Below are 9674 nucleotides of genomic sequence, written 5' to 3'. Positions count from 1 at the left end.
TGGTCGAACTCTAAACCCAAAACAGGATATCCAACAACATCATATATACTTGCCTGTGCTGCATTGCATAGCTATAATTAGCTGCCTCATGAATTATCATACAAAAATATGAGCCGTACAATTTCCCCTGTTATTGCTTCCCTGCCGCTTTTATTCTGTCTTGCTTTGCACTTCACCAATGCAACCTTCTGGTCGGATAGTATCGGTGATACTCTCCGACCAGGCCAATCACTAAACACCTCGGAGTATATGGAATCTGCCACCGGAAGAAGGTTCAGACTTAATTTCTTTCCTACAGAAAACTCGACAAAGTATTACGTGATAATATGGCGCTGTAATGTTTCTTCCCACAACATAGTTTGGGTTGCAAACAGGGAGCACCCATTCCCATATTCCTCTGCCGTTCTTAACATGGACCCGCATGGGAATCTTGTAATATCCGATGGCGTATTGCTGCACATGCTGACTAACACTTCAGGTGGCAACGATTCCTACGCCAGGCTATTAGATACAGGTAATTTTATACTCACAAATAGGGCCTCACATGTTTTGTGGCAAAGCTTTGACTATCCTACTGATACTCTTTTGCCCGGAATGAAAATTAAATATGCTAATGACCATCCTGTCTTAGCATCATGGGTAAGTTATGGAAACCCTGCGGACCCTGCTCCTGGACTTTTCTCTCTGCATGTGGGTTCTCGTAAAGAACTGATCTTAATGGAGGGGTCGGAACCATACTGGACTAGTTCACTCAGTGGTGTTCTAGCTGGTATACTCGTGATTGATGGAGACTACATTACTTGGCCTGCTCAGAACACCAATGAAATTAGAAAAATAGTGTTGCATATGTCTGGGAATCTTGTGCTGATGAAATTGATGGAAGGTGACAAATATTGGGATTCGTATAACTTATCGACGTGTGCAACTTATCCTGTCTGCGGCGATTTCAGCATATGCAATGAGACTTCAGATGCATATTCGAGATGTGAGTGTTTGCCAGGATTCAAAAAAGGAACTACGCTCGCTGGATGTGAGAGAAAAACTGATTTGCAGTGCACCCATGATAATAATGTTCAGAAAGATTGGTTTCTTCGAATTCCTGAAGTTTATTTGCCCATTCATCCACTACGATTGCAGGTTGGCAATCCTTCAGAATGTGAATCAGCTTGCTTCAACAACTGCTCTTGTAATGGTTATGCTTATGATCAAGAGCATCGCTGCCTGGTATGGGATGTCCCTCTTTTAAATCTGAAACATTTCTCATCAGATAATTTATATCAAACAGAGTTCTATCTCAAACTTGCTCCTCCCGACTTTACCAAAGGTTAGAAAAATCGAAAAACAGAGTTCTGCGTTTTTTTTTTTTTTTTTTGACAACCTTTGCCATCTATCAATTTGCATATCAATTTGTATATCAATTCGTAATGCAAAGAACAACGCCTATATTATTTATTTCTCTGGTTTCCTTTTGCAGATACGAACTCATCAAATGCAATTGTAACAGATCCAGGACTTGAGAAGAATTTAAAGGTCACAGGAAATAAACAATTATGGAAAATTCTCGTGCCTACCACATCTATTTCGGTGGCTGTTACCTTCGGCCTTTTTGTTCATTATGTGAGGAGAAAGCTCATAAAGAAGAAGGGTGAGTAAATAATATGTTAAAGTATTAATTAAATTATTAAATTCACTATCTCTTATCCACTTAAGCTTTTTGGTTAAGTTGTGATTTAGCACAACTTTATTTTAACAATCTAAATTTATATCTTCAAACATGTGTTGTTCGCCATTTAGGGGAGGATTTGTTATTGTTAGATTTGGGCATGACCCAGAAGGCTAATAATTCAGAGTATGGAGATAGTAGGAAAAGAGAAGTCCAAATGCCATTATTCAGTTTTGCAAGTGTTTCTGCTGCAACCAATAATTTCTCAGTTGCAAATAAGCTCGGAGAGGGTGGTTTTGGACCTGTTTACAAGGTATGGTTCAATGTCCCTAAACACAATGCTATGGATATGGAATTTAAGCAAAAGGTTTGCACTTTGCAAGTCCTCCTCCACTTTTGTTGCTAGCTTAAACTGATAGGAAAAGATAAATTTAATAACTTAATCATTACTTTAACACTCCCCTTAGAATATTTAATTTAAATGGCGGGTGGTTTGACTGAGTCAAGGTCCAACACGTATAATATTTAATTTAAATGAGGAGTAATTTGACGGAATCAAGGTTCATTCATAGGACCTTTGACTTTGATACCATGTTAAATTACCACTTGTTCCAAGAGTTTAAGCTGATAGGAAGATGTAAATTTAATTACTTAATTATTACTTTAACAAGATAAACATTTATTGTGTTAGATTTGGAAGTTAAAATTTTGCTTAGTATGTGTTAGTTTTAACATGTAATTGGATACTTGATATATGTTTGTAGTTGATGTTGAGTATACACATGTAAGTGTAAAACGATTAAGCCCACTTTGGAAGGAGATCACAAAATTGAGTGCTTAATATACAATAGTTGTATCCAAACTCATATGCTTAAGCTTTTGAATTGACTAATGTAACATGTTATATTATAGTCTCACAAAAAGACTCATAGGGTGTCAATCTACAACAACAAATTGTTTTGCATTCAATTATTGTTTCTCAAAGTGGGCTGTTTGTTTTAAAGTTAAAAAAGTTTTAGTCTTTATCATTGGTAATGGATTTCTTATGAATTTAACTTACTATTTTATTATTTTCTATATTTTTCACAACAAAAAATAATTTCAGGGAACTTTACTAAAAGGGGATGAGGTAGCTATAAAAAGGCTTTCAAAAAGATTTGGGCAAGGTTGGGAGGAGCTAAAAAAATGAGGCAATGCTCATAGCCAAGCTCCAACACAAGAATCTTGTTAGTCTTTTGGGCTGTTGCATTGAACGAGATGAAAAGTTACTCGTTTACGAGTATATGCCCAATAAAAGCTTGGATTTCTTCCTTTTTGGTTTGTAATATCTCACATTTTGATATATATATATATATATATATATATATATATGTTTTTTTTATGGTCTTTTGCCTGTGGCTCACTAATTGATTCATATATGTAAAGCAGATCAAGAGAAGCGCAAGATGTTAGATTGGAGGACTCGTGTTGGAGTCATTGAAGGAATTGCTCAAGGACTTCTTTATCTTCATCAGTATTCCAGGTTAAGGATTATTCATAGGGACTTGAAGCCTAGCAATATCTTGTTGGACATCAATATGAATCCCAAAATATCAGATTTTGGAATGGCAAGAATATTTGGAAGAAATGAGTCACAGGCAAATACAAGTAGGGTTGTTGGCACTTAGTAAGTAATATAAAGGGAACTTCATAATTATAAATATTAACATAATAGTATACATGTGTGTAGACATTCATGTAAAACATGCAATTACTAATATTTTAACTTGATTATGGTGCACAGTGGTTATATGTCCCCTGAATATGCTGTGGAAGGCCTCTTTTCAATTAAATCTGATGTCTTTAGTTTTGGAGTCTTATTGTTAGAGATTGTAAGTGGCAAGAAGAATACTAGTTTTTATCAAAGTAATTGTCTCCATCTTATTGGATATGTGAGTATTTTATCTACATCTTTTGTTGTAGAAATTGAAAACACTTATTTACTTTGATTCATCGCTAGGAGTTGTTGAACAAATGTGCATTCACCGTTTATTAAAAAAATAAAAATAAAAATTAGTCATCTATTCTTGAAATTTTAGAAAGCTAAGTAGAGTATAAAACGTACTACTGATTTTAAAAGTGTAAGCTAATAGAAAATTATATATTTAATCATTTACCATCATTCTAACATTCTCTAATTTTTTTCCTTTTTTTTTTTTTTTTTTTTGAAATTTTAAGGCGTGGAAATTATGGACAAGTGATAGGGATCAGACTTGGTGGATCCACTACTTGATGATATATCTTCGATGCAAATGGTATTGAGATATGTTAACATAGCTCTCCTCTGTGTTCAAGAAAGAGCAGCAAATAGACCTTCCATGTCTGATGTTGTCGCAATGCTTAGCAATGAAGCTGTAGCTCTACCTTATCCTCAACAACCTGCTTTCTTGAATGTGAGTGGCACGGCGAGGGCAAACCTTGTTAACATCAGGCCACAAATTTGTTCTTTGAATGATGCAACAGTTTCAGTTTTGAATGGTTGGTAACATTTAAAAATTTGGCCATAAGCATCATACTATGGTCCATAACATTATTCAATTGTGTATGGAATCTTTAGGTATTTAGCCATATAATTAATCTGGTATTACAGTTTCTGATGTGTATCATGAAAAATGGATTTGTAACTGGAATTCAAAATAATAAGATCAACTTATCAAATCTAACGACCAACAAATTGTGCATCTGTGGTGTAACGGCACAGGAAAAACGCTAATAGTTGTCACTTCAAAATTACTAGTCATGTCTAACAACCAACAAACGGTGTATTCAGTTCTTTTGGAGTGATAATGCATATATAGACAACGTTAGATGCCTCAATTGTTCTGCTGCCATTGGACATAAGTTCCTACTGAACATACTTTTGGTTTTGATTACAACACTCTTTTGATACAATGTTTTCTTAGAAAGATGCTCCAATACTGCATGCTTTTCTAGAGTGCATGTATAGATGGCAATTGATTGTTTAGATTCTCGTATAATCGTATTGTTTTATCTTCCTTCTCACGTTTTAACTTCCCAGTCAAAAATACAGGATGTAAGTGAGAAATGGAACGCCAAATGAGAAGAATTAATAATTAGCAACATGAAGAAAAAGAAAAAGAAAAAAAAAAAAAAAACAACTATATAATCGTAAATACAAGAACAAAAAAGAGGCATTTAGGCAATTTTGTGATATTCCAGCTAATTATAATTATTTAATAAAAATATTAAATTTTGACATCATCATATTGTGAAACAGAGAAATGTTTGATAAAAAGCTTAATATACCACTAGTAACAGTTTTACTGGTTATTGTATTGATTTCAATACAGAACGAATGATTTCTGTATTATTGAATAATATATACGCATTCCAGGTGCTCATTAACCTCCTTTTACAAAGTAAACCGATTACCAAAATTGAATGAACAATACATCTCTTGGGCTTTGTTTATAAGGCCCATTCACCTGGCCTCACTAACCGACTAACAAAACCCATGGATCCTACCAATTATGATATGGATAAACCCATTACAACCCTAGGGCGAAAAACCCACTAACTTAATATACCCATTACACAAGCAAATACAAGTAGGGTTGTTATTGTTCGAAAACGAAAGGATTACCATTACGATGAGTCCGCTGCTCATTTCAGGTGCCCTGATTTATTTTTTATATTTTGGCATATTCGTAAAAAGAGAGGAAAAAAATGAGAAGAATTTGAACTAATAAGTTCTATTTTATGAGGCATCGATTCTCAATTATTGACTTACTCCTTAAAGACTTAAGTCTCCATACATAAAAATAACTGTATTGACAAGTTTCTCTCGCACTTTCTCAAATGTAAACCTTAGAAAACATTATCCTTTGAATAGAAAATACTCCTATCAACACCAACTGAATCAATACTTACTCCTAACCTACCCTCGAAGACCCAGGTCTCCTTACTTGGAAATGATTGTAATGACAAATTTCTCTCAAACTTTCTCAACGTAGACCTTGGAAAACGTTGTTTTTGAATAGAAAATGAAGATTTTACTTTTATTGTGAAGAATCCTAATTTAATACAAAGAAAAAAATGATTTATTAATAGGCTCGTGAATCACATATCTATACCAGTTTTAGGCAAAGTGGTTGCAAAAGTTAACGTGCGGAGAGGTATGTGTGTGAAAATCAATTTGCCACGTCTTATATTGGCTTTGCATTTATGCATATATGATAAGAATCCCACCTACTAACCATGATTTGTTTCTAATGGGAAACCTGTAAGAATTTGGCGTGATGGATATGATAAGTCGAGTTGACCATTGAATTTGTGAAATGCTCAAGTCTTCCTTACGATATTTTTGTGTTTTTTTTTTTAAAAAAAAAAATTAACGTGTCTTTATGATAAATTATTACTAAATTTTAATTTAATATTAATTTTAAAAGCTATATCATTTTTGGAATGAGACAAATGAGACTTGTAATATTATTCATGAGATTAGGCATTATAGAGTTTTAAAAATACTTTTGGTATCTTTTGTTTTTTTTGATATGTCCACACAAGAGAAAGGATAGGGGATTCGAACTAGTGACTTCCGTTTCATGAAGCGTGGTCCACAGCCAATTAAACGACCTATTAAAGAAAGTACTTTTAGTATCTAAAATGGTGTGCCAAACAAAAAAAATAGACTACTTGGTACACAAATTTTCAAAGTAGTTATTTGACCTTTTTTTTTTCCTCTAAAAAAAGACCAAAACAAACTTTTGAAAAAAGCTTAAAAATAATAATAATTTTTTTTTTTTTTTTCTAAAAAGCTCTTTTGGCTTTAAAAGTTATATTTTTCAACACAATCTCAACTACGTTATTTGCGTTAATGAGCTTAAAATGTACTTTTAGTACCCAAAAAATTATGACAAACAAAAATGTGGTATATTTGGTAAAAAAAAATTTTAAAAATTTCTTTAACTTTTTTATTTGCTTTTGTTTTGCAGTGATCGAGAGAAGCGCGTAGTTCTACCAATTCGAAAACTGCTCTAACAAATATTATGAAATGATTTCACAAGTGTTTACACAACAAAACCATTTCATAATATTTGTTAGAGCACCGGAGATCACGTGATAAATCATTGTCAAAGTTCTTTGGCTCCGAAAACAATGAAGCTCTTAAAATTAGTTGAGATATGATCCCATTAGTGCTAATGAGACCTACTTGTATAATATTGAAGATGAAGAAAGCTACTAGCTTGATTCAGGTAATGGTAGCAAAATAAATTTGATATTTTGTTAATTGTACAAATTATTTGATTGTTTTGATTTTACTAATTCTTTACAAAATTTATTGTGGTAGAAATTATGTCAAATTATTTCACATATGGCGCGGATTAAGGCTCAACAAATGGACTTTGTTGAATTATATTTTTTCTTTAGTTTTCGATGATTTTTTGCATTTTATTTTATTTTTAATTGATATTTAGTTGTTTGTGGGTTTTTTTTTTTTTTTTTACTGATCACTATGCTTATGTTTTATTTATTTGGTTATTGAAGGGTTGAAGGGATCCAGTAGAAGGAATGGAAGGATTGTATTTAGTTTTATGTAATTTTTAAATTGGATTGTGAACTTTTAATTTGTTCTTTGTTTAATTGTTTGACTCACCTACCTTGTGATTTACGAAGCATGATTAATAAAAGTAAGTTTAATTGCTATTTGATATTTAGAATGTGTTGTGTTATTCAGAATGAACAAATTCTAACGTGAAAGTAAAAAAAAAAAAAAAAAAAAACGCAGCAATATGGTCCGCATTTTTTATAGGAAAGCTCATGAGAAATTGCAGCCGGGTCGAACTCTAAACCCGACACAGGATCCAAGAACACCACATATACTTGGATTGTGCTGCCTCATTATTGCTTCCTTTTTGCTTTTATTCTGCCTTGCTTTGAAGTTCAACAAGGAGAGAGGTGGCTCGGCCAGTGCAATCCACTTCTACTTGGATTGTGCCAAGAACTTAATTCTAAATATAAAGGGTTCGAATGTGAAAATTATTTATTTTTAAATATTCTTTCTCTTTCATACAACCTTTTTTCCTTTCAACTAAAGTAGATTTTTAATGCATATAGCTAAAAGTTGGTTTTATCAATAAAATATAATATTTAATTAAAGTAAATAAATATTTAAAGAGTTTAATATTAAGTGGTTTTGAAAAGTGAGTAACTAAATCAACTATAAACTAGATTTTAATAGTTAAATTCATGTTTTTTTTTTTTTTACGTATTTATTTTCCTGTATTTTTTTCAACCTCAATGTATAAATACATTGAGTTTGAGGGGATGTTAGTGTCCCACATTGCTAAGGAGAGGCCTTTATATAAGAGGCAACCTCTAGCCTCAAGAGGCCTTTATGTAACCATTCTAATGCACCTCTACACACAACACTTCTATTCTACATCAATACAATGTAGTCTCTTGTGTGCCTTATGCTTCCGCTCTTCTCTTCTCTCCATTATTCTAACAAGTACAAATTTAAAGAGCTCATTTTAAAAGCTACAAACTCTCCAAATATCAAGAGCAAAAAATTAAAAGCTATTTAATTAGTTTTTTAAGCCTATATATTCATTTCATTTTCTCTCTCTCATCTCCCAATAACAAATAAAGAATTAAAAACGAATAGATGAAACTTCACACTTAATCTTTGAGCTTTTATCGCTTGTACACCATAAAATTCAAAAACTATTAATTTAGTGTATCAAACTTTAAAAAGTTTACAATATCACCCCCTCTCGTTAGGAGTGAAATTACCTTTTCTATCCTTGCAAAATTTATAAAATAACAAAATTACCTTAATTAAAATAGGGGTATTTTCGAAATATTCAAGGCCTCTGTAAGGATTTTTTGTTAGGAACAAAAAATTAAGAGGGATAACATTGCAAAAAATTTAAAGTTTTTTAAATTGAATTGAGAGTTTTGAACTTGAGATAATTGCAAAAGCGATGAAAGTTCATAGGGGATTGAGTGAAGTTTTTTCAAAATAATATTAACTAAAGTAAAGAAGATGTAAAGAGTTTGATGTTTAGTTATTTTTAAAAGTGGCTCACCAAATTAGAGAAAGTGAGTAATTAAGTGGGCTAAATCCAATTCTTTTCCATCTCATCCAACCTAATTCAAAGACCCGAATTGATTCATTTAACCCGATTCGATTTTTTTTTTTTTTTTAATTACATTTTTTAGTTTTGCACAGCCGCACACCATCATAGGCTCATAGCTCTTGTCGTGGTTGAATGGAATTCTCTCCATTTCAAAGGGAATGGAGGGAATCCGGTTAGTAATTTAAAGGGTAAAATGGTCTTTTCAATTGAAAATATCATTTTATTCTCTTATTTTTGCTTAAGAGCATTCATAGCAGCCTCGTCATTTTTCTTATATTTAAGGATCAAAACTACTTTTTGCTTTCCTATGTCAAAATACACCCCAATAACTTATCTTAATCATTCCTTATATCATTAAAATATTTATTTTTTTTTTAATTATATATATATGAGATGAGAGATGAGAGGAAATTGTGAGACATGAGAGGAGAGATGAGAGAAAAGAGTGAATCATTTTTTTATATTTTATTTTAATAATCATAAAGATTGCAAAAGTGAAATTTAATGTTTTGGGTTCCATTGTAGCAATTATAATATTTAGGATTCATTTAAGAATTCTATTGTGAAATTTTTTTGCGATTTTTGAGATATATTCCATAAACTTAAAAGAACAAACTCTCTTATAGGATTCCTCTTCATTTCAAAGGAAATGGGGAAATGGAGAGGATCCTTTCGGTGTCGTGGTGGCCTCCCACCAAGGTCACCGCTCCTTCTCACGATGCAATAAATGTCAGCCTTCCTTGACTTGACTGGAGAGTCGAGACAACGCAGTTTTTTTTTTTTTTTTTTTTTAAATAACAAAAACAACGCAGTTGTAGACTGTGGAAAATGTAACCAGATCGAAAGTAGAAAAGGCTACAATTAATATA

At 32.3% G+C, this 9674-nt stretch overlaps 1 pseudogene; it reads left to right on the top strand.

Moving 5' to 3' along the window:
* The first annotated feature begins 108 nt into the window (after positions 1 to 108).
* The window catches only part of LOC132174576 (G-type lectin S-receptor-like serine/threonine-protein kinase At1g11300), a 15474-nt pseudogene continuing 5908 nt past the window's right edge, over positions 109 to 9674 (top strand).

Source organism: Corylus avellana, chromosome ca3 (genome assembly GCF_901000735.1).
Source record: "Corylus avellana chromosome ca3, CavTom2PMs-1.0".
Classification (NCBI taxonomy): Eukaryota; Viridiplantae; Streptophyta; class Magnoliopsida; order Fagales; family Betulaceae; genus Corylus; species Corylus avellana.
This window is presented reverse-complemented; position numbering and strand designations above follow the sequence as displayed.